The following is a 13374-nucleotide window of genomic DNA, read 5'->3' as shown; positions in this document are numbered from 1 at the left end:
TCTCTACATGGCATGGTATTTAGTAAATGGCTATCTTCTTCCTTGACTCAATGGAAATTTCCAGTATCTTGAATCTATGAAAAGAAAATTACTTCAAAGGAAAAAAAAAAAAAAAGAAAGAAAAAAAAATTAGGGATCAGAAAAAAATAACTGTGAATTCCACAAGCAGCAGAGCCAGAGCAGCCAGGTTATGTGTGCACTTGTAGCTGCTGTTGCCTCTCCCAGCAGAACAGCAGCAGCTCCCTTGACTCACCCCAGTCCTCTGTGTGCCTGTGGCTTCCTGGGATCCCTGCCCGGGCTGGTGTGCAGCAGCTGAGGCTCCATCCCTCACTGATGGATCCAGCCCTTCCCAGCTCGCTCCTTTATCCTGGCACTTCAGTGAGACTTGCAAGACTTCACTGTTCCTGGGACTTATCTCCCTTTCAAATGTGTTTGAAATTGGCAAGTGTGTTCAAAAGTAATTGAGGGAGGAATGACAGACAGTTTGACAAAGTATCCTATTTCCTTAGGAAATCAAACTAAATAAAGGGGATTGTCATGCAAAATCATAAATTTCCCCAAACAAAAACTTCTTTTGTTCCCTTGGGCATCAAAGATGAGCAAAACCTGGAAGAATTTTAAACTCCAATTTAAATTTCAGAGCTTGCACTAGCAGTTTACTATTGGATTGTCAATTATCTTGGTCTTTTTAATTAACTCTGTTTTTAGGCTCTGGTAAAATATTTATTTATTCTGTTTGTAAAGGAAAAAAATGGAACATCAGACTTAATGGAAATAAAACTGGCTTTCCATGGAGGGAAAAAAAGCATAAACATAATTTCATCCAACATTTTAACATTTTTTTAAAAGGCTTTCCATTAGTGCGGTGAGAAAGCGATTATTTTCTAATATATGCTCTAGCTCCTTCCTGATCAATGCTTTATTTGTCGTCTTTTCTACTGGGCTCATTGATATGATGTTTTTATTTTTGGTGGAGAACTGCAGGTGCTGTGAGGCAGCCCATGGTGAGTGTGTGTGTGTAATTCCTCAGAGGGGTGTAGCATTTTGAAAGTAAAGTCACTGCTGACCTCAAACTAAGGAAAGAAAAAAAGACTTTTCTGCCTAAAGTTGTGACCACAGGCCAGAAGACGTCAGGATCACAGTACATCAAGTACAGCAAACACAGATGAATCCCCACATACCCCGTCCAAGTAAATGCAGAAGTTGGAGGCTGCAATTTGGTCATGAAGATCAATTGAGAGCAAGAGAAATGGGATAAAGGAGCTCTCTCCTTTGGCTTGAGCCTCAGTTTTCAGGATCATCTTTCCTGCAGCACTTCTGTAACTCAGTGTGTGCTGGCACTTGACTTCCATGCTGGGAATTGGCTGGAGAGCTCCACGTCCACGGGCTGAGCCGAGAGGCAGAGCAGCTGCATATTGAGGCTATAACCTCTCGTGTTCTTTATGGTTTGAGAGATGAGAATTTTCATGTAGGCTGTTTACTGCAGAATGCTTAAGGAGAGGCAGAGTGAGACCAGTACTGCCTGGAATTTGCACAGATAAAATTGGACTTTATGGAGAAACCTATGTGCCTGAGATTTTCTTTCCTCATGCAAAACAGAAGAAGGTTTGCCTGGAGCACGGGAGAAACAGGATCTCTCTCAGGAATTCCTCATGATCTTTCTGACACATTAAGATAGAATTTCCTAAACACTAGTGCTGATATGAGATATTTTCAGAATCAGGGCCAACAAAACCAACCTTTTTTTGTGTGTGTGTGGCACAGGACCTTTGAGATGGTTTATTTAATAATTCAGTGAAACTGGATGTCCAAGGTATATTTATTTTTCTCTCTCTCTCTGTATGAGTTTCAAAACTTTTGATCACTTCTTCATTTTAGGACTATTTTTTGACTATTGTTCATTTTAAAGTTCCCAGGGATGAAAAAATAGCAAACAATAGCTTGAACTATTTTAATAATGTCTGACTGATGACTAGACACATAGATCATTTTGTAGCTCTTTAATAGAATTTTTTTTTAATTAGACCATGTCTTCGAACAAGATCCCAAATTACAGTTTTAATCTTTATCAAGAGACAATTTCCTCTCCTTGCACTGTGTTGGTGCCTCACTGTTACTAGCAATAAAGAAATAAATAGCAGCGAGCTGATTTTTATTATGTTGCAGTGGTACTCTGAAATCAGAACATCCTAGGATCATGAAGATAACTGAGTTAATCAATGGACATTTGCAGAGGGCAGTCAGGTTCCAGCATTTTCTTCTGTGTTTCTTTCTTTCCATATGGAAATTTACTTATAATCAAGCTGACTCCAACATATTTTGTTGAGGAAACAGGTAAGTGAAACCCATGCATGCAGGAGAGAAAATATGTGCCTGCTGGGACTTCTGTTACAAAGGAGGAGGAAGGAGAAACTCCTGTCTTTTTCTTTCATAACGAATCCTTATTGGATCTGAAGCAAAATTGAATTCAGGATCTTCAACTACAGGATTAGAGGAATCATTATTAAAGTGCAAACAATTGTACATTCACACATATATCTTGTATGGAGTAATGTTTGGGAAGGTGAAATGCCTTTTATTCAAAAATACCCATTTTCACAGCTCCTGAGTGCTGTTATCAGAAAAAAAAAAAAAAAAGAGCGATAATATTGCAAAATCAGAGAGGCAGGGGAGACAATATCAGATACTTTATATATCAACATGCACAGTGTGTGTGTACTTCCATCTATACATATCATATCTGCGTGGGGTTTATATGCATATATATACATATACATATACATCTATATATGCATACACAATGCTCAAAAAGTAATGTAGATGTTCTACTATGGAAATGTAGGATGCTGGGAGTGATTTATAACTTCACATGAACCAAAAGGATTTTCCTGTTCATTCTACATCTGTAGAACTGGGCTGCTCCTGAATTGCATCAAAATGTGTTTTCTTATGAGCTGGTGAAAAATTGTGACCTCTGTGGAAATGCTAACAGCACATATGTGATGCACAGCACTGGAGATAAAATCAGGGCAGAGAGGACCTTAAAAGCCAGGGTGGAATAGGGTGAGGAAGAGTAAACACAATAGATTTCAGAGTTGAAATATCTTTGAAAGGTGAAACAGGGAAAGAGAACAGGGTCACCAGAGTGAATCATGAAAAGATCTGTGCTTTTCATTGCATCCACAGATGCTCCTTCAGTTTATATCTGAAATCTTCACCCACTCTGAACTGAGTGGTAAAACAAAGTTAATTGCTCAAGCCTCCTTGTAGAACAGTAAAAAGCCTGAGAGTGTTTCTGTCCTTAGGAAGTGAGGAGTAGAAATGTTTTAGAGTAAGAATTGCTTGCAGTCTGTAGAGTTTGATGTTGAGCTGCAATAATTGCAAAGGCTTTCATGGGAACAGCTGGGTGTTAAGTATTTGTCTGTGCTGCTTTTACTGGCTTTTTTGACCATCTTTGGAACTAAATGCCTACATGCTGGGTTCAAGTGCTTTGGTAGCCATTTGGGACTGCTTCAGGATGACCAAACTCATCTTTTAGCTAGAAAGAACCTTTATTACAGTGATTTTCAACATTTTCCTTGAGAAATCTATTTTCTTGTCCCTACTCAGAATTGCTTAGCTTCCACGTCTCCCTATGTTTATCCCATCAACCTGGGAGCAATATGAGATTGCTGCAGCTGTGTCTGGCCACTGTCAATGAACCAAAGACCAAACAAACTTCATCTTCCTTACAGCTGCTTTTACTGTCTCCATTTTCAGATAAATAGCAGTGATGGAAGGGACTGCAGTGGCAGGAGAAGGATGGTTTTGAGAAGCAGTTGACTAAGGGTTTAAATATTTGCCTGCTCCATGTCCCAGGATATGATCTGTACACTTTCTCCCTGTCCTTACTCAGATTTGCAATGTTCTTGTAGCAGGTGAAGTGCTGCTTTGTGGGCTGCCAGTCCCTGAAACGGCTAAATCAAAGTGCTCTGGTGCATTGAATTCTGGCATTATTATTCAGTAAATTGTGTCTCTTCCCCTCATCTGCTCCCTCTTGATACCTCTTGTTATTTACCAGCCACTGCCTCTGATTCCAGAGGAGTGCAGCCCCGATATCCAAGCAGAGAGAAGCACACTGGGGACAGAGGTGACTCCTGAGGCATCCCTCACCCTGCACGTCTCCAGGCACATTAACAATGCTGCATCCAGAGCTGTTTATCAAGCGCCACAAGCAGCTCCTCAAGTGCTGTTGGATGTACTTCTAACTCTGTTAGACTGTAAAGTAGAGAAGGAGCCAAATCCCAGCAGCTGTAGTGGGCTGGGAGAGCAAAGGCAGCACAGGCTAGAGATTAAATCCAGTAGCTATAAACCCAGCCAAAATCCCCTTAGCTTTCCAGTGAATAATCCTCTGGTCTGCAATATTAATTCACCAGTTTGGAGATATTTCCCCAACCAACAAAGTTCATTCAATCTACTTACGTGTTTCTCCAAAGCTTAGATCTGATTTGGGGTTGGGGCATTGCTAGCTTCCTGCAACAAACCCATGGTATTTAGAGAATTATTTCATTTCAACTGGTCAGCCTGAGAGGGCATAGCAGATTCCTCTGCCTCTTACCTGGCAGAAGAAATACTTCATTCTTTAATATTTTTCAGAAAGGAAGGACCTAGTCTGAACCCAAAGGCTGGTCAGTCAGTTTGGGCTGATTTACTCTATTACTTTTGATGGTTAACTCAGCTCTGCAATGTCTTTTTGCTCTGCAACCCAAAGGATGATTAGCTTAAGAGCTGTGGCTGTATTACCCTTTCAGGGCAAGCTATGATCCTTGTAAAAGCTTTTCAATCATGCTCTAAAGTCCTCTAGGACAGGTAACGTGTTTATTTAACACTTTTCTGAGAATTACTTGATTTTTTACACATTTGTGACTAGGAACACACTTTGATGAGCCTGATATTGGAGTTACTGGGGAAAGGCCTGTACTCAGTGACTGCATTCAGTGATTATCTGACAACACAGCTCTTTGAGAGCTATTAATTCTCTGTCAATTTTTTTGACATTGCAACCTTCTGGCTGCCTTCCCTTTTTGCCTGGTCAGTCATCATCCCCCTAGCTGAGGTGGATTTGGAAAATCCTTCCCCCAGACAGAAAAAAACAAAAAACCTTTAAAAAGGGAGGAGGGGAGAAAAGGGAGGAGGGGAGAAGAATGTAGACAAAAATGGACAAATATTTTACATGAACTTGGGATTTCAAAATCATCTCCTTACTTTCTATCTTGGGATGCTGAGCACCAAGTGGACACCTACTGGCCTATCCCTGTGAAGGGCTGTGGGTTAAGTGTCTGTATGGTCTGTTCCAGAGCTCAGAGAAAAGCTTGTGCAGAAATTCCCACTGACTTTACTAAGCTAAGAATTATGCCTCTGCTGGGATAGCTGTATTACAGCAATTTGCCTGTTGGCACTTGGGGAACGTGGAGCCAGGACAATTTGGCCAATTTTAAAAATAAAAGGTCTGTTTGTTGTTTTGCAATTGCTTCTGGCAAATGTGGGCTAGTTGATGGGATTAGTGGGATGGTTTTGGCAAGGTAGCTTGTTTCTTCAGGTTCTCCCACCCCTCATCTGTCCATTTTAGCAAGTTTTGCTAAATTGGCAGCATCTAAAAAATAATTAAAATCGGGGGGAATCACATATTTAGAGGCAGTGAAGCCAAAAGCTGCATGCAGTGGCTTTTAGTTTTTTGTCAAATTTAATATCTACTATCAGGAGTAAAAACTGCAAAAAATGACTGCAACAAAAAAGGGAAGAAAAATAAATAGAAGTTTTCCTCTTCTTAAGTGTATCTGTGTCAGTCTTCCAACCTGCAAAACCAAAGGTTAAACTGTGACTTGGAAATAGAGAAACAGGCCATTGAAAGAGAAATTATTTGAAAAAAGTTTTGCTAAGGCACTGATTTGGAAAGATGCAGGGATATGGGAGATGCTGCTTTAAGGCATATGGGCAATTTCCTGGTCAGTGTCTCCAGGTGCTGTAAGGCTGAGTGGTATATGGCCTCCTTTTGCCTCTCCAGTGTCTATGGAAGGTTTTGCTCAAAAGCCTCACGCTGTTTAACTGGAGTACAACCCTAAAAGGGATTGCTATGCCAGAGTCCTTGAGCTTTGTGAGGTCTGCAGCCCACCCTCCCCTCCTGCAGCTGCAGCAGGCTGTGTTTGACACAGGTGCTGCTCTGCAGCAGTGAGATCTGATGGAATTGGTGCTGAAATAAGTGGTGGATCCCTTATCAAGTCCTGTAGTCAAAGTCAGTAATGCACAGTGTGAGTATGACCCTAGCCCAAAAGTGGCTTTGGGTTCATATTCACAAGAACCAACTTGCAGAGAAACAGGTGAGAGACATCATTCAGCCTGATGCTGCAGGTTCACAGGGGGAACTGGGTGCCACCAGCTTGGGCTTTAGTGTAAAACTCCAGCCTGATTTCACTGCCTCGTTTCTCGTTCCATCCTGATACCTGGCATATATTCAATTTCTTTACAATAATAGACAGTTTCTTCATCTGCTGCCCTTTCGGTGTGTGACGGCTATAAACCACTGGTTACAAAGCTTGAGTGTTTCAGAATCTACTGACATTTAAGGAAAAAGATTACCAAGCCCTTGAAAGGAACACACCACTGAAATACACAAAGAAGCAAGTGCAACTTCCTTGCTGTTAAAGCGATAAAGAAATTAATGGCACACCAGGTTCCAAAATCCCACTGCTGTTTGGAGATATCGCCTTTTTCCTCTCTTTTTTTTTTTTCCTAAAACTCTTTTCTCCCTCCACAATGTATGAAGGCAGCTGCAGTTAAAGGGATGGCAAGGCACAGAAAAGATATTGCTTCCCGTGAGTTTTATGAAGCTGATATCAATCTTTTTTTTTTTTCATAAACTTCAGTCCTGTTATTACCCTAAAAGCGTGTTCCACAGCATTTAATGTGACACTGATGAGAATACAAATAAGGAGAGGTGAGGCAGATGGAGGACAGAGAGAGAAGAATCAAATGATGTTAAATGCAAGGACCTGAACAGCACTTCCACACCCGTTGCCATTGAGGAGAGTTTAAAGGGGCCAGGAAAGCGTAGAGCATCTGAATTGTGTTTGGGGGCAGTAAATCAATTTGAGCTTCAACAATGAGGTAAGAAATATCATCTGAGGAAGGTGAGAAAAGAAATTTAGGTTATGGAGGCATGAAGGCTTGCATGTGAGCTAATGAGGCATGCTTTAGCTAAGTGTTGTGTAGAAAGACAGGGTATAGATGTCCTTGAAATTGGGATGATATGGAGTGGAAAAGAAATGCTGTGGATTTTGTAAACTTTCACGTGGAAGTGTATGAAATGCTGATTAATTGGATGTCACATTTAGCCAGTGCTTGGCTGGATTCTAGTAGATGTAAATAACTTTTCATAGAGAAATGTTCTTGTTCCTGAATAGTAAGACAAGGTTTGACCACCTGTTCTATCCCTTATCTGATACTTGAATAGTCAGAAACTGGCATGTCCAAGAGAAGAGGTAATTTTTCATACAGGATGTAGCCATGAAATTCCTTGCTTCAGGACACTGGAGATATGTAGTTCGCAGATTCAAGCAGATTCAAGAAAATCATGGAGGGACATGTACTCAGAATTATTGCACATCCATGAATTGTGTTTGGTTTGGGCAGTCCTTGAGCTGCAAAGTACTGGAGATTAGAGAGTGTTCTGAACAAGAATTACTGCATGACTCTCCAAGGCTTATCTTCCTTCCTTGCCATCTGCAGTGCCACAGGGTAACTAACAAGGTGAGCATTCATCCAGCTCATGAAGTCACTTCTTTGCCCAGGCCAACTTCATTGCGGTGAGGGAGTGGTCAGGACAGTAGAGGACAGAAGAAAGTAACAAATATGATCTTGGAAAAGAACCTGGAGGAGAAGTGGTGGAGTGTGAGCTGGACATGAACTTGAGTGCAGTCAGAGCAATGACACCTCTCTGTTCATCACTCTTCTCCAGTGTGATGCACTGTCAGCCCTTGAGGCAGTAGCTGAGGAATCCAAGAAGGCAGAGAGCAGTATTTTTGAGAATTCTATGTCAGCACTTTCAGGGAGCATCGCTGTGAACAGGAGGTAGCTGAAATGTGACAAATTACCTGATATGGTCATAGGAAGCAACACTGCACATGTTCTCTTTACAGCTTTTTCAGGGCCTCTAAATTCTCCATAAATATATTAATATTTTGAACAACTTCTACCATATGTGATATATATTGTCGGTTCATCATTTCAGTTCAGGTGCTCTGTGCCTAATTTGCATACATGAGCAAATGAGGGAAATTTATCTCATTTTCAGGTTATTATTTCAACAGAGTGTGCACATGAAGATGGTATGTAATTTTCTACAAGCATGAAACTTTTCCTATATGCATTTTGATAAGCAATAAAACTATTTTAACATCTCAATGTTTGTCAAAACCACTATAATACTGTTAAGAAATAATAAAATAGTGAGACAGATTGCAGCAGTCAGAGTATCTGTCCTTTGAGTTTTGATGAGATGTAAAATTGGTTGAAGTTATTTCAGATTTCTGCAAAAGAAGTCTGCTTTGAAATGTCACTATTTCATGAGAGTTTTCAATGGCTCTTCAAGTGACACAAAGTACTCTCATGTCACTGTTAGAAATCCTAACCTATGCAGCTGTTCTTACCTAAGAAATTTACTTTGCAAAGGTAATTCACAGCTGAGGACCAAAACAGTTCTTCAGGGCTCATAGAAAGAGAACCAAGCTTCAGGAGACAGTGCAAATCTTCAAAGCAACACCTTTCACAGGTGTTTTACTGTCTAAATGCTCAGTGGAGGAAGAGGGGATGGCTGTTGACATGTTTTGAAAACAACCAACACTAACAATGTAATCTGTAGGATTAATCCTGCAATTTTTTGGTGTAAAGTTTTTTCCAGCCATGTAATTCACACTGATTTAGTGTTGGATGGCTTTCAGCTCCTCTGTGTACAGGCTAAATTCTCTTAAGACTTGGATAACTTGGACTGTAACTTTTTATAGGAAGGGACTGTGGTCTTTGTTCAATGTTCTGTTTGGGGTTCCTTAAGAATTTCAAGAAGCATGAGAATAAATTGAAAAAAAAATGGTACTTCATGATGCTCAGGCACACTGTTTTATGGGGATCTATCCCTGAGAAGTGGAACAGTTGGTGCCAAAGTTCTTTTAGGGCAGCAAATGAGTTCCTTACAGATGTGTGATTATTTGTGGCTTTGCTATATCACACACAGAAGAAAAATCTTCCTATCTATGTATGCACTCATATTTAATTCTGTTCTTACAGTGTCAGGATTTTGGCAGCAAAAACCATAAATTCCTGAATAAAAAGAACCACCCCAACACCATCAATTTCCCAAACACCTCAGGTTTATGGGGTATTTTGGTCTTTTTTTTTTTTTTTTGTTTGATTTGGGTTTTTTTTTATTTGTTTGGTTTTTTCTTGGTGGGTTTTTTTGTGGTTTGTGTTTGTTTGTTTGTTGTTGGGTTTTTTGTGGTTGTTTTGGTTTTTGGGTCTTTTTTTCCCCATAAAAAGCACCCCAACAATGGAAAAGCACCAAAGAATTCCTTCTTTTATTCATCTTCAAAGTCAGGAAGAAATCATCCTGAAATCCTCTACAAAAACATAGGTTTTGTCCATTTCAAGTAAGGCAGGAAGATCACAGAAGTGTCCTGGATGTATAAAGAAAAGCTCTAATGCTGGTGCCACCAGGTCACTGCCTGTCTTTCTACAATGGCCCCATGGGACTTTTGTGCCATGCAACCCCCCAGCCTTTATCAGAAGTCTTTTTTCCCAAGCTGCTTGCGACTATTTTCAGTACTTTATGAACAGAGGGAGTCTGTGCTCAGCTTCTCTCTCCTGTTGTGGATGATGTTTCTATTTGCCTGATGAATTTCCCCCTTTCCTTATCTAGTCTTTGTCCCCTTGTGTAATAATGAGCAGCAGACCTGTTTTCCTTAGAGGTGATGATGAACTGCAAGCAGGACAGGGGGAAACAGACCAGGTCATGATGTGATTACACCTGTACTCATAAGAGCAGGGGTTGATTATGCCTTCAAAGTTCATAAAAAAGCCCTACTTGTGGGATGACTCTGTTTGCACCCAACAGGTGGAAAAGCAATTTTCACTCAGTTGAAATTTTATGTTTAAAAAAGATTCTCCAGGAAACAGAAACTATATTTTATTTTATTTTATTTTATTTTATTTTATTTTATTTTATTTTATTTTATTTTATTTTATTTCTTAAAACTTGATTCTGCTGAATATTAAGAGACTTATCTAATAGCAATACATTTTTAAAGTAATGAAATATTTACAGCTGGAGCCTTCAACAGAGGAACAGTAGAGTGTGTTTATTTTGCAGCTCAGTAAATTATATATATACACCAAGAATCAAATGGATGCTTTCGGTTGATCATGCTAATCCAAACAAGCTTTCTTTATGGTTTTTAATCTGGAGAATTTGTTTTCCACTCCCAGGCAAATAATTATCAAAGCATCTATTAAACACTATAAATAAATCCAGGCCCTAAAATTTGTCTCCAGACTAAACACACAGTATGGCTGCAGGGCATATAATTCCTCAGTAAAGGCTGGTGGTTTTGTCACTCTCCCTGGGCCCTTCCTAGACCCTTAAAGGAAAACTACAGTGATAGCTAAATAAACATTTGCTAAATAAGAACATATATATTGAAATTTATGCAAAACTGTTCAGAAATATCTGGCAAAATTTCTGTCTCAGTATAGTAGTAATGTGTGCTTGTAGTTTTTCCAAATGCTTTGCCAAGTCCAAGATGTATAAAAGCTGAATTCTATTTCAGCACTTATTTCCACAGCTTATTTACCAGGTGAAGTCCCAATATGGACTGTCTGCAGCCAGATTCCCTGGAGCATTTGGGAAAAAAGGAACAAATTACATGGAAATACAGCATGTGCTGCTGGCCAGACAATCTCTACTGTTGCTTAAACTCAGTAGAATTCACCCCTGCACAAGTTAATAATTTGAAAAGGGCAACTTGCAAGAGAGCAAGATGAAAATTCAGGAAGCATAGAAAACTTGAAAATTCAGAAAGAACCTCAGAAACCTGTTTAAAAAGTAAGGATCTCAATTTATGCAAATGTATGTTGACCTGTGTGTGCACATGTTTACTCAGGAAGTGGTGATTTCCCTGCTTCCAGGCTGCTTCCCTGCTATCAGTGCTCATTGCTTTGGGTGCAGAGCATGAGCTGCAGCATCCAGTGCAGAGCCTGTGGTGTGGCCCTGAGCTGCCTGTAGGGTTTGTGGTGGAGGCTGCTCCTGGTCACAGCATTCAGCTGTAAACATGCACTCAGTGGCCACTAAAGGGGACTTGAGGGGCTGGATGTGATAATGTCATTTTTACTCACAGTTTACTGTTGAGCCGTGAGTATGCTAAGCCATACAAAGGAAGAGCCATGCACACTGTATCAGACAGAATAAAACAGAGAAGTGGAAATAACAGGGTGACTCAGCCAAAATCAGACTGGAACTCATCACCAGTCTCACCAGAAACCCAGACCTGCTCTGAGTTTCATAGAAAAGCTTCCTTATCATGAATACTGCATTCAGATGGTTTGTCTCACACTTTTCTCCAGTACTGGAGCAGGGTCAGCCTTTATTAGATGAACATGGCTTCTGATTCAGCAGGAACAGTTGGATTTGTACCATAGTTATTCCATAGCCACACCATTGGAGCCCACAACAAGTTAATCCCCATTAGCCAAAGAAATGGCCTAAATTGTTATTAGGGTCTTTCTTTTTTAAGAAGTTAAATGAGAAAAATATCACTAGAAAAAGTGCAGAAAGCAAAAAGCTTGGAATTGCTTAGCTGGTTCTTTCCAGCTGGATTGTTCTCTAATGCTGAACGTTAATTGGAAAATAACAGCATTCCTGCCTGCTTTTAGAAAATCAATATGCGAGGTTTTTTGTCCCCCTCCCCCTGTTCAGGTTAATTCATTACCATGATATTTTTAGATTACTGAATAAATAAAAAACAGCCCTTTCCCAGTCAAAAGCTAATAACTATAACCAGCCAGAAGGATCTCCTGAGTGCAGTCCTCTCCCTGCCTTCAGTGCTGCTCACTGATGTCCGTGCCAATCGCCTGCCCCAAATCACTTGTCAGCCCTTCCACAAAGCTGGATATGCATCCTATGCTCCTTTGAACTGGCACAAGCTGGAGGATCAATGGCTCTGTTTGGCAAGGGCTGAGCTGCTGGACATTTTCTAGCAGCAACAGCTTGGCAGGGTTGGCTCAGTGTAAGGATGTTAAGCCAGTTCCCCATTCCCTGTGAACCAAGGGAAAGGCAGGAGCAAGGCTGGAGAAGAGAGGGCAGAACTGGAAATGCAAAGAGGCCGTATTTTACAGAGGATGCCTCACAACATAAAAAACAATAATTCTAGCAATGTTGTTTTGCATTTTTTTAATACATAGTCCTGCTCAAATCCCTCTGGATCTAATTAAAACTTTGTTGGCCACCCACCAATCACGATAATTATGTTGTCTGGCAAAAACAACAACAAAGATGAAATAAGATTGTGCAGAATGACGCACCTACCTGACAAAACAAAACAAAACAAAAAACCAATCCAGGCCTTGTTTTTTAATTTTTTACCTCTTTTGGAAAGTGAAAAAAAGAACCAAATTATAAAAGACTCAGAGTTTGAACCTCAGAGAGTCAACAGATCCTGAAAACACCAAAATGCCCAGTGTGTCAATGAGTATTTGAAATCATGACAAGGAAACCTTGCAGAAGACAGAGGCTTCATAAAAAATATTAAAATGAGCTGACTACTGGGAGAGCCTGAGTGAGAAAATAAGCTTTTACTGCAGTTAAAGGGCAGACACTCAAGATGTGTTATTTAGGGCAGTCACCACTAATAAACCAGGATTTGCTTAAGTTCCTCCCAAGCAAGATCAGAGACCCTGAATTTATTCCTTGTTCTCTCAAGTTCCCTGGATACTTCTGCCCTGAGACCTGGCTTATTCCATGACAGCAAACATATCTGTTATGCTGCAAACGAACTTGATCCAAATTTCATGGAAATCAATGACGAGACTCCCACTGATTGCAATCAGGCATAAAGGAGCCAAAATGCACACGGAGACTTGGTCAGACTGGAAAATTGAAGCCATTTTAAAACAGAATATCCAGGAGCCTGGATAAAAATATTAAAAACTCCTCTGGATTGAATGAAGACAAAAGAGAAGCACACTTCATATCTTCTGAACAAACATTGTTTCAAACAGAGGGGAAAGTCAGAGTGATTCAGACTTGGACTAATATATGCTGCAAACACTGGCAGGCATGGTTTTGGCATAAGA

Source organism: Passer domesticus, chromosome 8 (genome assembly GCF_036417665.1).
Source record: "Passer domesticus isolate bPasDom1 chromosome 8, bPasDom1.hap1, whole genome shotgun sequence".
Classification (NCBI taxonomy): domain Eukaryota; kingdom Metazoa; phylum Chordata; class Aves; order Passeriformes; family Passeridae; genus Passer; species Passer domesticus.
The sequence above is the reverse complement of the archived record's forward strand: the minus strand, read 5'-3'. Positions refer to the sequence as shown.